This window comes from Nicotiana sylvestris, chromosome 2, assembly GCF_000393655.2.
Source record: "Nicotiana sylvestris chromosome 2, ASM39365v2, whole genome shotgun sequence".
Taxonomy (NCBI): Eukaryota; Viridiplantae; Streptophyta; class Magnoliopsida; order Solanales; family Solanaceae; genus Nicotiana; species Nicotiana sylvestris.
This window is the reverse complement of record NC_091058.1, coordinates 144932664-144950774: the sequence shown is the minus strand read 5'-3', so window position 1 is coordinate 144950774 and position 18111 is coordinate 144932664. Positions and strand designations below refer to the sequence as shown.

The 18111-nt window shown below is 36.3% G+C and overlaps 1 long non-coding RNA gene across 2 annotated transcripts; it reads left to right on the top strand.

The window, feature by feature from the left end:
• Positions 1–8944: 8944 nt before the first annotated feature.
• LOC138886539 (uncharacterized) lies at positions 8945–13786 on the top strand. Of its 2 annotated transcripts, XR_011405505.1 has the most exons (3): positions 8959–9454; positions 11413–11517; positions 13410–13786. It is a non-coding gene; the product is annotated as an uncharacterized lncRNA (long non-coding RNA). The 2 variants fall into 2 exon arrangements; XR_011405506.1 differs by lacking the exon at positions 11413–11517 and having other exon boundaries at positions 8945–9454.
• The last annotated feature ends 4325 nt before the right edge of the window (positions 13787–18111 follow it).

Sequence of the window (18111 nt, the reverse complement as noted above, 5' to 3'; positions counted from 1 at the left end):
TGTCCGCTCGGGTAAGCCAGGTCTAGAACAAATAAACCTAGGTTTTTAAGCCTAGAATAACATAGCCTCATGCCGGATCCCTAGTAGGAATGCTTGTTTGCATCACGTGCATCTGACTTTGGGGACTCAACACACGGGTTGGGTCCGCCTAGGACAGGTGTACCCAAAATAACAGACCATCTTGATGCATCCTATGTGCTACATGTTGCATTTCTTCAAGGGTAAAAGGGTCAATTGGCGGACTAATGATAGTTGAGGGCAAATGAAAAAAAAAAGAAAAACAAAGAGAGGGTGAAGTGTGAAGAGAGTGGGGCCCAATTATGTTTTCTGTCACATTTTTTTGTTAAGGAAAAAGAGCTTGAAAATTCAAAAAAAAAAAAGATTTTGCACTCTTTCATCATTTTCCAAAAATCAGGAAATCAAAAAACAAATCCAAGGAGAGTTTACATATTTAATCATTTTAAAAAAAAAAAAGACAAAAAAATATATTTTCTCTAAGATATTTGTTAATTTTATTTCCCGCCCGTATCCAATTTGCCCGAACTACGCATACCTGATTCTCGTCTTTCAGGGCGTGATACGTAGGCAACCCACATAGGGTCCGGTCTTCCTAGTAAATCTTAGGTTCTTGGCTTTGCGAGGTCTTAGCCAAATTTTGCACTTCTAGCCACCTTTTGGTTAAATAAGTCATTTTTCAAAAATAGCCTCAATCATGTCTTGCATGTGTCCAGTAGCGAGTGTTATTGTCTCACATAGCGTTGGTTTAAAGTTTTCTCATACAGGTGTGGATCTACTTATCGGAGTTTGAGCATGACAGACACCCCGAGACCATCCAGTCAGGATCATTCAGAGTTGCTTAAGGGAATTTTTCTTTTTGTGCTTTGAGTCTATCTTTCTTTTTATATTTTCTTTTACCTTCTAGTTTTGTACAGTAATGTCGAGTCTTTTGTTGTTGTATTTACTATTTTCGTATTGAAAAAAAGTGTGTTATAAATCAAAGAACCAAGAAGAAATTTTGTGTTTTCACATTCCCGTTATAAGTTTCTTTAGAATACTAATTCTAGTAATGAAAAACAAATTCCTTTGAGGTGGTTTTTCCTTTAGGAAATTAATATCAAAATAAAAAATGCTTTTATATTTCCTTTAGTATATTAAGACTAAAAATTTTTTTAAAAAAAGAGAATTTCCGTTTAGTACCTTTTTAAAAGTTTTCTTTAAGGTATTAATCTCAAAAATCCAAAAAGATTTTTCTTTTGAGGTTCTTCTTTGAGAAATTAATGAAAAATGAAAAAAAAAATTCTTTTATTTTCCCAAGAACTTTAGGACATTGTGCATAGAAGAAAAAAAAACATACTTTATCTTTATCTTTAAAGTTTCTTTCTTAGGTAATCAAAAACCAAAATTCAAAAAAATATTTTTTATTTTGTTCATTTCTCGTTTCGAAGTCTTTCTTCAGGGATATCAAATGAAAATTCGAAATATTTTTCTTTGGTTTATTGTTTGGACTTCATTTCAGAAAAAAAAAAAAAGAATCAAAAATATTTTTCTCTTGTAGGATTTTTCCTTAATAATTTCCCATAGAGTGTTTGTTTCAATATATATATATATATATATATATATATATATATATATATATATATATATATATGCTCGTTAAGCTTGAGTTTAGGATAGGTTATAGAACATTGAGTCTAGAAAATTCAAAAAAAAAAGATTTTCTTCTTTTATTTCTCTTTTCTCATCAGAGTAGTCATTAAAGTAAAAAGAAAAGAAAAAGAAAAAGAAAAAGAGAACGTCAATTTGTTTCCTTTATTCCTGATCTTCCTGAACTACGCAAAGATCTGATTCATGCGGCATCATGATACGTAGGCAACCTACATAGGGTTCAATCGAATCATTTTTTATTTTATTAAATAAATAAAAAATCAAAAAAAAAACAAAATCAAAAAGAAAAGAAAAAAGAGATGAAATCATGGGATATGAGAAATGAGAGGAAAGAAAAGAGTAATAATTAGAAAAAAATAAGGAGGAAAATGAGCAAGCCAAGAAGTGCTAAAAAGAAAGAAAAGGGAAGATTGAAATAAGCAAAATCGGGATGATGCCAAGTGACCTTGTGATCCTTGAATTCATTCTAGAACCGTTAATTGTTGCTAGGTGCATTACACGCAATGTGATATTTTTAGCTATTAAATGCCCTAATGCTAACATGATGACCCCATTTTGTTCCTTTTGTTATCTTCATTGAGCAGAAGGGTGGTTGGTTTGTGGTTTTTAAGTAACTCATCCATACAACACAATGTCAAAGAGCAAGGTAGCCATGACTAGCAAAGACTTGGACACAGGGGTTGTTGATCCGTTTAAGAGAATTGTTGAATCAGAATCTGAGTTGAAAGAAGAGGTCTTAAGGTTGAAAAGAAAGATGGACGAAATATACCAAGCTTGGATTAGTGGGTGTCCTCCACCATCAGTCCCCGATGCCCAACACTATGCTCCAGAACCAATTTTCAAGGTCTCGGGTCCATACTCTCACGCTCCTCATTTTGAGCCTCCCGGTGAGACTACAAAGCTTGCTAGGACAATGGAGCAAGATGAGATATCCAGAAAGCTGAAAGGGTTTAAGATGCCAAAGTTTACTTTGTATGATGGGCGGGGAGATCCAGTAGCCCACCTGAGGGGTTATTGCAGTGGGAAAGATGAGCTGCTGATGGCGTATTTTAGTGAGAGCCTGACTGGGGCAGCTTTGGAATGGCATACTCGTCAAGATGTCGGTAAGTGGCATACACGGGATGACATGGCTCAAGATTTTGTGTGACACTTTCGGAACAATATAGACAGTGTCCCAGACCGCTCCTCCCTATCTCAGATGGAAAAGAAACCTAAGGAAAGTTTTAGGGAATTTTGGTTCAGATGGAACGAACAAGTTGCTCGGGACAATCCTCCCGTTGATAGAAAAGATGTTGTTGAGCCCCGCCAACGACAGGATCCAGTGGGCATTCCTGCTAGACGTTTCCAGCCTATATACCAACCCCATGAATATCCCTGAACTCCACATAATCCACCCCAGTGTTATCCTTCAAACAATGTCCGGCCATCTGTCGAACCACTAGGTCACTCCAAAAGGCGAGCACGAGCACCGCAGAATCCCTACCAGCCTCCACAAAATTTCCAAGTACCTTATAACCCACATTCAAGCCAAGGGTGTAGAAGGGAACAAAGGCTGAAAGATAATTTTACACCAATAGGAGGGTCCTATGCAAGTTTGTTTGAGAGATTAAAGCATTACGACATGATTGCACCTATTCCTCTAAATTATATAGACCCACATGCGAGAAGTTTTGACCCTGCTAAAAGGTGTGAATACCATTCCAATATCCAGTGGCACAATGTTGAAGATTGTTGTGCTTTGAAAAGGGAAATAGAAAGAATGATTCAAGAAGGAATAATTGTGGTCCAAGGCAGTAATACCCCAGGTGTCGCACGTAATCCTCTACAGGTACATGACAACGCACAGATTGTTGGAGTGGTTGGCAATGACGAAGGATTGGTCAAAGGGGTCAAGGAGCCACTTGGTGAAATTAATGATATTGAAATTGGTAATGGTCTTGGTAATATTGATGTGGAACTCAGTGGCTAAGATGTCGAGCTTGGTAATTGGAAAGACGCTCCTTTTTGGCTAGCTAGGGAGGAGTCTTGATGGTTCATTTTGTTGTCATTTCTGTTGTTTAGTTTATTTCAGAGTTGTAATCCGGACATTGTCTTGTAGCCCAAACCCTTCTATCTTTTATTTTGCCTAGTTTGTTTAGTCGTAGTAGCTCGTTTAGTGTTGTCTAGGTTTGTTCCAGGGTTTTAACCCCAGTTTAGTTTGCTTGTTTTGGTGTTTGAACCCCTTCATCGTTTGCCTAATGCAATTTCCTGTTTTATGTTATTTTTAGTCATTTCTGTTTAGTTCTCTTCTCCTTTTATAGTTCTCTTCTTGCTCGCTCTAGTGACATGACATGCACAAATAATTCTAGGCCTAGTCTTAAAAGTTAGTTTACTCATGAAGCAATGAAGCAATTTTGAAGATGATTGGGCCATTTGAAGGAAATAAGTACATAATTTTGAGATCATTTGAAGCCCGAACTATGTGAAACTGGGGCAGATAATTTGGGAAGTTAATAAGGTAACAAGAATTCGTCAAAAGAAGAGTGCATCCTGGACGATTTGAAGCAAGCAACTTTGAGTTCAAGTGCATCTCAAGTTACAAGATAAAGTCAAGAAAGTTGTCTCCGAATTGACGGAGGATATCCATTGTGAAAAGGGAATCACCCAACGAGGGTTCTGCACTTGACAAGGCGCTAGAGAAAAGTTGAAGGCATATCAGTAATACCAATGCCGAAGCTGCAAAAGAAATATTGTGCATGATCTTCAATTTTCATTTCAAGTTGCATGTGTTGCACTTGGCATTTTCAGGGATTGGGAGGCCCTATTTCAGTTACCCAAACACTTATACCATATGATACCCTATTGAGCCTATACTAGTTTCTTTGACCTCCCTTCTTTTGGAATCAAATTAGAGTCATAAAAAAAAGGTTTATGTCCCAATAGGTTTGTTTGAAAAGGTTCATACCAAAAGAAAAATAGAGATAAAAAAGGAAAAGAAAGAAAAGAAAAAAAGAGAAAAAGAAAAGAAAAAGAAAAATAGCAACAACAAAAGTAGTCCTGTGAACTACGTCTAACCTGATTCTTGTCACCACAAGATACGTAGACAGCCTCACGGTTTGGTCATACCAAATAAAATATTTCATACCCCTGTTTTAGAAATTGGGGCAATAGTTTTTAAAATAAATTCCAAAAGTTGTAAATAAATTAACTCCATTGTCTTAGTTATTTTGAGCCTATATGATATTCTTTCTTTCTAATCCTGTCCAAAAGCCACATTACAGTCCAAAAAAGACCTCCTAGATAATCTTTGAGAGTGATGAGTTAGCCATGCCAGGAGTATATGATGTTTTTACCATGGTTAATCCCTTATCATCTGCAGAATCGGAGGAAATAAGAAGAAATGAACAAAATGAGAAAGTCTTTTCAGTAAAAACTTTTACAAGCACCATAAAGCGACGATTAGTCGAAAGAAATAACAAAAAGAGAGAGGCTTGAAAGTGAAAACCCTTCGGGCATTACAAGTCGAATAAGGATCAGGAATCGGATTGGATAATCAGAGCATTGAAGCCCAGTTTCACGGCGAAAAGGCACAACAAGAGTTGAACATCAGACTTGCTTGACAGATTAGGCCACTTACTCCAAAGGTGCTTGTCATGGTCATTAGAGTTGGTATCCACATCTGATAAGTTTCTACTTTGTAGTTTTCTTGTTAGGAATCGTCTCGTTCCATTGTCCTTTTACTCTTTTCCTTTTGTCTTGTTTACTTCCTCTTCCTGAGTCTGTTTGGTCAGAACAAGTGAGAAATGACTTCAAAATTTGACACCATCTTTCCAATTGCACAAAACGGGATCTGGCTAGCACATCAAAGTGTCATAAGTCAAGAAAGAACAACAAGCGCACTGAGTTGGTAACAATCAACGTGCTTTGAGATTCATGTGAAATACAAAAGATCGATATATGTCAATTTATGAACAATGCAACAAATAGAGGGTGTTGGGTTGGAACGGATCAAAGGTATTTTCTGTGATAAAATTGAGTGGTTAACCAGTGACAAGCAAGGTCTTCCAAGCAGAAATCAAAGTTATCATGGCAAGTGATGGAGCAATAGACTTCAAGGCCAAGGCCAATTGTTTAAGTCAAGAAGGAACAACATATGCACTGAGTGGGTAGCAATTGACGTGCTTTGGGATTCATGTGAGACACAAAGGTTCGGTAAATGTCAGTTCATGAGCAATGCAACAGATAGAAGGTATTGGGTCTAAACGAAGAAGAGGTATTTTCTGTGATACGGGTGACAAAGAAAGTGGTTAGTCAATAAACAAGCAAGGTCTTCGAGTGGAAATCAAAGTTATCGTGGGAACTGAAAGAGCAATCGCCATCAAAGTCAAGGCTACAAACCAACCACCATATTTTTAAAACTGACAAGATTTTTCTTGATTTGAAACAGGGGCAGAAAATTCCGTTTGTTTCGAAGAAACCCTCCGTAAGGAAAAGCAAGCACCAGACAGGTTTGACCGTAAATTCTCAGGACCCTCCTGGAAAATGGGACCTAGTTTAAAATTCAAAACAATCATGAGTAGAAAAATCTAGTATAAATGCACCCCAAAGGATTATAAGTTGGCTTCAAAGTTTTCATGCTTGAGATAGGATTCAATTAAGAGCTTTCAGGACCCTCCTGAATAATGGTACTTAGCTTTACGATTTCCATTAGATAACAAGATTTATCGTAAGTTCTGTTGTAGGGTAGTATAATTTAGCCGTAAAAGTTGTCACTCTTAAGATAAAACTTGATTTTTGATTTTCAGGACCCTCCTGGATAATGGAATGTAGTTTTAAGACCCTCTTAGATAATAAGGTTTAGTAGGAGTCATACCTTTAGAAGATATAATTTAGATGTAAAGTTGTCATTTAACTAGGAGTTCTCAGGACCCTCCTGGATAATGGGATTTAGCTTTCAAATTCATAGATATATTTGGTGACATGATTCAATTAACACTCATAGATGCGCCCAACACCAAACTGGGGCAGGAAAATTTCTTTTGTTTGTTTGTTTTGTTGTAATCAAATTCAAAGGCAGTAGTTTCAGATGAACAGTTCAAGTTTCGGCAATCAGACGCCTACCTGGAGAGCAAGGGAGTACAATTAAAGTTTTGGCAATCAGGCGTCCACCTGGAGATCAAGGGAATACGATTAAAGTTTCGACAATCAGGCACCCACCTAGAGAGCAAGGGAATACAGTTCAAGTTTCGGCAATCAGGCGCCCACCTGGAGAGTAAGGGAATACGGTTGATGTTTTGGCAATCGGGCACCCACCTGGAGAGAAAAGGAATATAATTAAAGTTTAAGTAATCAGACGCCTACCTAGAGAGCAAGTGAGTGCAATTAAAGTTTTGGCAATCAGGCGCCCACGTGGAGAGCAAGGGAATATAGTTGAAGTTTAGGCAATCAGGCGCCCACTTGGAGAGCAAGGGAATACAGTTGAAGTTTTGGCAATCAGGCGCCCACTTGGAGAGCAAGGGAATACAATTAAAGTTTCGGCAATCAGGCGCCCACCTGGAGATCAAGGGGATACAATTCAGGTTTTGGCAATCAGGCGCCCACCTGGAGAGCACGGGAATACAGTTAAAGTTTTGGCAATCAGGCGCCCACCTGGAGAGCAAAGGAATACAGTTCAAGTTTTGGCAATCAGGCGTCCACCTGGAGAGCACGGGAATACAGTTCAAGTTTTGGCAATCAGGCGCCCACCTAGAGAGTACGGGAATACAGTTAAAGTTTTGGTAATCAGGCGCCCACCTGGAGAGCACGGGAATACAGTTCAAGTTTTGGCAATCAGGCGCCCACCTGGAGAGCAAGAGAATACAGTTCAAGTTTTGGCAATCAGGCGCCCACCTGGAGAGCACGGGAATACAATTCAAGTTTTGGCAATCAGGCGCCCACCTGGAGTGCAAGAGAATACAATTAAAGTTTTGGCAATCAGGCGCCCACCTGGAGAGCAAGGAAATACAGTTAAAGTTTTGGCAATCAGGCGCCCACCTAGAGAACAAGGAAAATGGTTCAAGTTTCAAAGGAAGACAGTTCAGTGTTGGCAATTAGAAACCTACCTGGAAAACAAGGGAATTCACTTCAGAATGCAATTCAAGTCAACAACAAAAGAAACTCGTGGCGAGAATGCAAGTCAACAGTCCGAGGTGATCAACAGAAGTTAGTCACAATAGGAAAAAGAGGGGAAAAACAAGAAGTTAATCCAAATGCAGAAGTTGATGAAAGATGTGGGCTGCTCAAGACATGGCCGAGGACACAAGCACTGCATGCCCGGTTTTGATCCGAAAAGCTGAAGAAGAACGAGCTAGCACCTGCAGCTAGCAAGCGTCAAGGTTCAAATCCAAAGTCTGCGTGAAGAACCAAGATCAAGACTTATAGATAGGAATCTTGTAACTCGTAGTTGATAGGCTTAGCTAGTCTTTTTCATGTTTTGATTTTTGATGTAACATCAGGACCGCGGACCGGAACCTCGGCGGAACGGCACCTCGACCGGCTCTCCACCTCGGTATACTCTATCGCCTCACTCACCTCTGAACTACACGTGGCCTGATTCCTTTATAGCCAAAGATATGTAGGCAGCTCAGATACCAGGGCTCGGTCACATTTCCCTTTTCTCTTAGTTTTAATTTCTCCAAATAAGGGTCGGGTCAAAAAATCTGTCTTGTCGTTCTTTGTCTGAAAACTCTTCGTGTTTCCAGTCAAAGAGGGGCAGCTGTAGCCATGTGATTTTTGACCCTCCGCAAGATTTTTCATATTTTAGCACGTAAATATTTAATTTAGGCCTAATATAGCTATTTTAACTCATTTTTACTCTTTACTTTTATTTTATTACAAGAAAACGAAAATTACAAAAAAATGCTCATTAATGTTTTGTAGTCATTTTTAATCTTGAAAAAATACCAAAAAAATAGTTTTGGTTTAATGGTGAGTTTTATTTTAATAATTATTTTTACTTAAGTAGAACTAATTAATATTTTTAATAATACTTTTAGTTAATTAAGCTAATTTTAAAAATAGCTAGTCATAAAAGCCCAAGTTTCTAGCTTATTCCTTAAGCTCAATATCCAATACTCATTAAGCTAATCCTAGGGATTTTTCTAAACTCTTCTTTAGAACAAAAAATAAATAAAAAGACCCTAAGAACTTAACACAAAAAGACCTAGGAACTAATTGGCAAAATACACAAAAATACACATTAGACCTAAACTCTACAATAAAGAAGGGATAGGGGTAACGCCTAAAAAGAGAGACGGATACACTTTAATGGGGGAGGGGCCGCAATTCTCAAAATCCAAGAGTGACCCCCTGAAGCTTGGTCTCTTTCACACCCCCCTCCCCATCGACGGAGCTCTTTCTTCTTAACCACACCCCAAATAGACCCGTCATTCTTCAACCAGACCCCACCCCCGAGTCATCTCCTTCGTCGAACCTCCAGCGACCACTCCCTGAGCCAGATCTAGCCGTTGTTTCTCATCCAGTCAAACGGACCTCAAAACACAATAGACCTAGCAGCCATAGACAAAGAGAAGCTGTTGCTTCTTCTTCATAAAACCAACAGACACTTCTTCCAAAAAACGCACACACACCATCACGCGCACGAACAGATTTTCGAAACGTAGAGTTTAACTAAAGTTGAGAATCGTTTTTGAGTTCGAATCCGTTGTCAGTTTCCGTTAAGGTTCGAGGTCGGGGTTAATAGCTCATTTTTGGTTTGCTGCTTTGGAAACTCTCTTCGTTGACTCATCGTCGAAGAATATGCAGCAGCGAGGTTCAACTCTTTTCATTCTTTATGGATCAATAGCTTTACATTATATTTGGATAAGTTTGAATCTACATGGATCTGTTTAATCTTGGTTGGTTTCCTTGTTTAGTTTATTCAATTTTTGCATTTCTTTTCCTTTGAACCAAGCTTTACAGATTTGTCCATGAACTTTGTATTTTTCATTGCATTTGATTGGTTTAAATTGCTCTTTCTAAAATCAGATGTTGACATATCTTCTTTGTTCGATAAGTTCTGTGTGCTACTTATTTGTTCTTTGAGTTTTCCTTAGTAAAATTATGTTGTCAAGTTGTTGCTTGTACTTGAAGCTGAATAGAACAGTAGATGGCCATTTGGTTTTGGTTTATGCTCAGAGGAAATTGACTGGTTTCAAATAGCCATTTTGTCGCTTTGTATTTAGAAGTTGATTAGTTTTATCAAAATTAAACCCACGGGTACAACGTTTGAAAGGTCTTACTTCATTTTGGCGATCTCCTAAAGAATAAGTTTATTCCATTGCTAAATCATATATGGTAGTACTGAGTGTTGGTGATAATTGTAAAGATATCTTAAAGAGATAACACGTCAATATTTATGGAATTCGATCGTGTTCGATGGTAATAGTTGAGTACGAATATCTTCTTTAGGAGAAAGTTGAGGCATGACATATTAAATAAAATATAGTTTATGGCCCTCGGTTAATTAATAATAACTCCTTAGAACACGAGGCGCGCCATTTAACAAATTTCTCGTGGCCCTCGCAAAGTTAAAAATGCGTAGTTGCTTTAGGCGCGTTATTTTAATAATATTACCTTTCTAAACTCGAGTGTGCATTTCATGTGACCCAAATCCAAATCATAACAACGTTGAATAAAATGTGTTTCGGATTACGGGTGCATTTCATGTGGCGCAGTCCAAAGACATGTTTTAGATGGCATTGAAATTTTCCTTAAAATAATTAAAGGCGGTTTAAAGTTAAAATGCACATAGGTTTAAAAGTGTTTTAAAATCAGATAATAGGTCAATAATAATAGTTGAGCGACCGTGCTAGAACCACGGAACTCGAAAATGCCTAATACCTTCTCCCAGGTTAACAAAATTCCTTACCCGGATTTCTGTGTTCGCGGACTATAAAACAGAGTCAATTTCCTCGATTCGGGATTCTAAACCGGTGACTTGGGATACCATAAATTATCCTAAGTGACGACTCTAAATTTTTAAATAAATAATCTCGTTTCGATTGTCACTTAAATTAAAAAAACTCCGTTATACTCCCTTCTTTCGGGGGTGTAGGTAAAAAAGAGGTGTGACAATGACAATTTTATCCTTCATCTCCTCCAATAATAGAAAAAACTAGACTTGAAATATTGATGTACGTTTTAGAAAACTAAGTTATTGCTTCATAAATGGATACATTAACCAAGCTTCTTTTCGTGAATCTCAACCTGTAATAATTTGAAGAGTTGAGATTGATAACATAATGAACATCAAATGATTCCTTCTTGAATGAGTACGTTAACCAAGCTTCTCTTCTACTGGACTTTTATGCCTTATAGAAACTGTATTATTTCATAAACCACTGTATTGATTAACCAATTAATTCACTATGTTCAAAATACGAAGAATATGAGAAATTGAAAAAAGGTCAGTCATCATTGATACATTTAATGATGCATTAAAAAGAAATCTCTAACGTAAGGATTGCAAGCAGATAAATAGGGTGTGAAGTTGAGGCATCTCTTCAAGTTCTTCCTGTTTTTATACATAGTTCCACAAAAAACTAAACAGAAAAAGCTTCTACCATTTTTTTTTAACTAAACCTGAAGGTAAGATATAGGTATGAAAGAAAGAATCAACAATATTAGAAGTCCTAACTCCCACTGAAATGGCAAAAGGATGAGGATACTGTCAATCTTCACAGTTTCGCTAAAGAATTTTGATATTTATTGTCTCCCTTTTTGATTCAGGTATGTTATATAAATGGTGTATCAGGGATAGTTTGATGTTGACACTATTCAATTGACGAGACAGATGAGTGAAGTTATTTCTCAGAAGTGAATTGAGTAAATTAAGTGAGTGCTCCTCTTGTAACTAATTAAATTGCATGCATTTCTTAACTGTCATATCATTAAGCAAGATGACAAAAGTTGCAATAGGGTTAAGATGCCTTTTGAAATCTGAGGCAACTAAGGAAATGAGTAGAATCTAATCCACACGTCATGATAAAATTAAGGAATAAGCATGAAGCACACCATTTTGTGTTTGGAAGATATGGATAATTTCAAACTTCTTGGGATCTTATTTGCTGGAGCAAAAAGCAGTCGGAAACATATAAATACATAGTCTAAAATGTATATGTTTGTGGTATTATTTGGAACTTTGGTACATTTATATTCCCAACCAATTGATTACCATAACACTCTGTAACAGCGACCAACTTGATAGAGAAATTTTGTTGGTACTTTATAGTGTGTTTATAACAAATGAAACAAATAAATCCATGGAAAAATGTACAGCCATTTGATCAATGAGTAATTACATTATGTTCAAATTTTAAATTTGACTGAGACTCTCCCTTTTGTGAAATGTGTAAACCCTTCATACTTTATTTAAGCCAAAACGGTATATGCTCTTTGCAATAAGATAATTTCAATGAGGTAATAATCTTATATATAGTAGTAATTTACAATCACAAGCAAAATGATAACATCTTCATTTTGACACTCTGAATACACATGGATCTTTTCAGTTTACCCAATTAATTTTATGTACCTTACGAAGATGAAAACACTTAAGTTAATAAATGCTACTTTTGACAAGCACTTTTTCATGATGTGAACAAATTTATAGGGGGACATATAATCAAATAGTTACTTTGTCAGTGTGTCTCACTTTTAATTGAGAGATTTGATTATCAAAATACAAAGGTAGAAATTAGTAGAGTCCGTTTAACTTTAGGTTTTTAGATAAAAGTTTCGGAGAAAATCTCTATTTTGATTATACACGAGTATTAGAACTATCTACGCCACTATGTAGCAAAACAAATGTATAAGATTCCTATATATTGGTATTGAATGTCTTTCATCTCTTTAACTACTTTAGCCATGTCACTTTAGTTTCTAATTTTTTTTTTCTAATCTTGTCTATCATATATTATTATAAGGTCGATGGCCGATAAAAGACATTCAATACCAAAATATGAAAGAAAATCAATATCAACACATTTAATACCACTATGTAAGTTGCTATTTTCAAAATAATATTGATAGGGCAATACGCGCATCGTGCGTGTCCAGAGACTAGTATATATATATATATATATATATATATATATATATATATATATATATATATATATATATATATACCCGCTATGCTTGCTGTCTCTCCTCCAAGCCCTCTATGCGCTCTCTGGTAGCGCAAATGTGCACTTCTTTTATTGCAGGATCCATTGTTCTAACTCTCAAAAGAAAGGTTAGAACTCTAAGTGCTCTTGAATTTCATTTTGCAACTGCCCCATTTCAACAGCAATTACAGAAAGCCCATTTGTAGTATCCATAGTCATACGTGCTAGTACTAATTTCTTTGAAAAAAGTTTGATAAAGTAAAGACACTTATCAAGCCTCCATTTATAGAGTGGTAGAGTAATATCGCCATGCATTTAGAATTGGGTGGCAGACACAATTCTTACTAGTTCTCTACATAACTTTTATTACATATATACATATATACACACACACACACACACACACACACACACATATATATATATATATATATATATATATATATATATATATATATATATATATATATATATATATATATATATATATATATATATAAGTTTGCTACTACTTGATAAGTGTGGATTTTGACCACTTATTAATACTTTCTTACTTTACTTTTAGTTCGAAAGTGTTGATTTATGTTTCCAAACCTAATCAAAATGTGCAAATTGCAGGAATGTTGGAGATTTGGACTGTAATAAAGAAATCTAACTTAAAAAGGAGTGCTCCGGCTCATAAGGCAAGAATGGGCGCAACAGACCAAAAGTGCGGTCCGCAGAAGTATTTCTGCATCCGCGGAAGAAAGCCCGGACAGCAAAATTCTCTCTGCGGCCACAGATTTGGTGTTGAAGCTCAGAGGTTGATTGAATAGAAGTGCAGACCCAAGGGCAGCTCAAGCACATACGAGGCCTAAAGCCAAAATTTAATATGAGGCCTAAATTTTTATAAGAAAGTTATAAGATATGTTTTTATTTAATTTGAAGTCTATTCTTCTAATGTTTTGAGATATAAAGTTGTTAATAATTTTTTTATAATTGATTTTCTCTACTAATTCTTGCTCGATTGATAATATAGTCAATCTATCTAAAAGTATTACTGAATACTTGAACTAGTGAATTTTGGAGAAAGAAGCTGAGTAATGAAATCCTAGAGAAAGAAGTTAGTAAGAATATAAAAGAAAAAAAACACACACAAAAAAAATATGTAGAGTTTTCTGAAATATGAAGAGATTAAAAAGAAGATTGACTTGGACAAATTGAGGAAGAGAGAGCAAATTTTTTAATGAAGGAGTAAAAAATGAGAAACTAAAAGTTATGAAAACTATTCATCTACACATTTTTAAGTAAGTCAAATTATTATTTTATTTATATATCTACAAAGTTTTCTTTCCTTTATATTAAAAACTCTAGTTTTGTATTAAAAATATTAAATATTATTTTTTAAATACCTATGAACCTATTATTTTTTAAAAAAATGGGGCTCCCTATATTTGGGAGCCTAAGGCACATGCCTTACTTCACATAAGGTTGGAGTCAGCCCTGTGCAGACCGCACACAAACTCAGAGAGTGTGCAAAACGACCAAAACTGAAGCCTTGCCAGAAGTGCGGACCGCACATGGAATTGTGCGGCCGCAGATCAAATTGTGCGGCTGCAGAATCCCTCAACCTGCAGACTCAAGCAAAGTGTGCACCGCACATAGAATTGTGCAGCCGCATAACCTCCCGAAAGATATTTTTATCAGCAAATTTTAGGCCACTATAAATAGACGGGAATCACTTTTTTGGTCAAGTTTGTAGATTTATGAGTTGTAGCCATTGTAATTTACCACTTTTGGTAATTTGTGACCAATTTGGGTTAAAAATACTATAATTTATGAGTCAACCCTAGTGTATAAACCTTATGAGTAATTAATCTAATGCTTGTTTATGATTGGGTGTTTGTTATTTAGCCTTGTTCATGCTTTAATTTTAGAATTAATAGTTGCAAACATTGATTCATGCCTTTTTGACTTGGTCTTTACTTGAGAAAGAGAGATTTAGTCTAGAAAAACTTGGCTAACAAGAAATTAGGCTAGTTAAGGATTTGACTAGCCTAATTAACGGGTTTGAACTAGAGATAGGAAAAATCCAACTTGAGATCATATCAACTATTTGGATTGATACCCATTTGGGCTTGAGAAATTCAAATTGGACAAAATCACTCTATGACCGAGAGGTATCAAGTGAGGTAACTTAGATTTGAGAGCTATAATACACCCCGATCACTAAAACAAGTGTTAACATAATTAACCCATTAGGCTAATACCTAGGAATGTTACATCCCTAGGCCTTTTACCTATTTGAAAACAACCAAAAACAATTAAGCAATTTCTAGTTTCAATTCTCTAGTTAATCATTGATAGTATAGTTTATAGAAGTAATTTGCAAAACCAACTTGTTTGGAAGTGTATTTAAGCTATTTCTTCTACACGCATCAAGTGTACACTCTAATACCCATATTTATCTCTCTGAGGAAATTGACCCCGACTCATAGTTGAGTACTATTCTTTCAACGACCTCATCCATTCATTGTTGAGTGTGGATTGGGAGTGGATCAATTTTTGGCGTCGTTGCTGGGGAGCTTTAACGGTGTTAGATATATATTTGAGTGTGTTTTTGGAATATCTTCTTTGTCATCCGTATTACTAACTTGTTTAAGAAATTATAGGTACAAACATGGCGAACAATGAGCTCAGAAATTCGCCTTTGGGGGACTTAGATGGCGAGGAGGAACAACTCGACGAGGTACCTTAAGTGCCACAAGTTAATCGGACAGGCTAGGCACCACAAGTTAACGTGCTTGTTCCATCCCTACCTCCACCACAAGCGCCTCAACATTGGATATTGCCCAATAAAGGTTATGCTAGTGCAATAATCCCTCCCCGTATTAGGGAAGTCAACTTTCAAATCACCAACGTGATGCTCATTTTACATGAGCAACAGGGCTTCTTCATCGGTGCACAAACACAAAATGCTTACAAACATTTGAAGGTCTTTGTGGATACATGTTAGGGGAGCAAACAAACGAATGTTTCCGATGATGCATTGAGGCTAAGGCTTTTTCCCTTCTCTCTATAAGGGAAAGCTTTAGATTGGTTGGATTGTTTGCCGGACCATTTAATTCACACTTGGGATGAGTTGGTGGCCAATTTTATTGCTACATTTTTCTCTCCGGGGCACATGGCTACACTTCGAGATGAGATATTGGCATTCAAACAAGATTCGAATGATTCACTACACGAAAATTGGGAGCACCATAGAACAATGGTTAAGGAATATCCCAACACCTATATGACAGAAAACATGTTGCAAAAAACCTTTTATCGTGGGATTAACACAACCAATCAATGTGTAGTGAATCAACTAGCTGGTGGAAACTTTATGATCGCGCATTATGCAGAGTCGTGTGACATTCTAGATGAGATGGGGAGATGTCATCGGCTTGGAAATCCCGAGCCAATGTTCCACAAGGTGATCCGAATATGATCTACCTCCACAAAGAATTGCAAGACTATGGGCAAGTCATTGCCGAATTGACCACTACCATGACTCAACTAGGCCCAACTCAATCAAGTGCAAGCCCCTAAGAAAGTTCATGCTACGGAGGGAGTTATTGTTTTGGTGAACAAGAAGAGGACCAAGTGTCCACAAATGCAAACCCGAGTGGAGAACTATATGCAAGATGATGGAGGTTTTGATCAAGATGATTCTTAGAATGAGCAATAGGAATAAGTGCAATATGTGACCAATTTTCAAGGTCAAAGAAACAACTTCCAAGGGCCAAACCAACAACAATGGCGACCACAAAACAACCATGGCGAGTGGAGTTCTAATAATCAAGGGAATTGGTATAACAACAACAATCAAGGAAATTGGAGTGGAAACAACCAAGGAAATTGGGAAAGCAGCAACCAAGGTGGTTGGGGTAATGATAACAACACTATAGGGGATTTAATAATTAGTAAAGAAAAATCAAGAAATATACGGAAGCTAAAAGAAAATAAAGAAACAAAAAAAGAAGACAGAAATTAAAGATAGATTGAATTCAAGAATAGACTTCTTGTTGTTATCAAGTGGTATCAGAGCATAGGCTAATCAAGAATTCAATCTTTATAATCTTGGGAGGTTCTTGAGCAAAAAAGAAAAAAAATGAAAAAGAAAAAGAAAAAGAAGAAAATCAGCCCCAAAAAAGTGAATAGCTCATTATTATTTCAAAATTCTAGTATTGTTTGGTTTCCAAGTCAAGAAAGGAAACAATAAGAGGGCATCCTAGTTCTTGAAGATTAATGTAACTTCTTTCCTTATTCTCGTGGGTTTTAGATTTTCAAAATTCTTTCCTTTTTCTTTTAAAACTAACCAATTCCTATTATTTCTAGGTTTGGCCATCCACTTTCCTTTTCTTTTTCTAACTCCTTATTCTTATCACTGAAGGGTTGTGACTTGTTAGGCTTATTAATATATATAAAGATTAACGACCAAGAGTTGCTTTGAGTGAAAAAAGACAAGAGAGGTGAGAGTATTAGAATGAAAAAGCCAAATTTGAGAGATACATAATTCTTCTAATCTTTGTTCAAGATGTTTCAAATAGGTAGTTACAGTGAAAGGATGCGAGCTATGACTCAACAACATGAAAAGTCGAACTTACAGTATACCAAATGGAAGGAAGACAATGGTAAAGTTATTTTTCAAACAAGAGCTAAAGTGATATCTGCGATTTGTGCCCTTAGAATTGACAAAGAGTTTGGCTATAACTCAACTAGCACTTATATGGTTGAGAAATTGAACTTGCCTTGTGTTGAGCATATTGAACCGTACACGTTGAGAGGATTAAAGGTAGATAAAAGAGTGTTGTTATTATTCTTTATTGGAAGGTATGAGGATGTGATCTGGTGTGCTGTAATTCCCATGAATAATTATCATATCTTATTGGGAAAGCCATGGTATGTCTACAGATGAGCTTCATATAGTATGTAAAAAAATAGATATTCTTTTGAGGTTAACGGGAAGAAACTCATTCTTGGGCCTTTGACTCCCTCACAATTTTGTGAATATAAAAAAACTATTAAAAGAATATGAAAAAATATGAGAGAGAAAAGAATGAGAGGAGTAAGGGAGTGCATATCGGCATCCCAAGAAAGGAAAAAGGAGAGGTTGTGTTGAGTGAAGAGAATGGGATGTCAAGTAAAAAAAAGAGTGAGCTTGAGAGAAAAGAAAAGAGAGAAGGCAATGAGGTTACAAAAGTCTATGAGGTAGAGAGATAAAAACAAGAGGTTTTGAGTGAAGAAAGATAAAAAATAAAAAACTTTAGTGAGAGAAAAGAGGCTAAAGGTGAGGAGA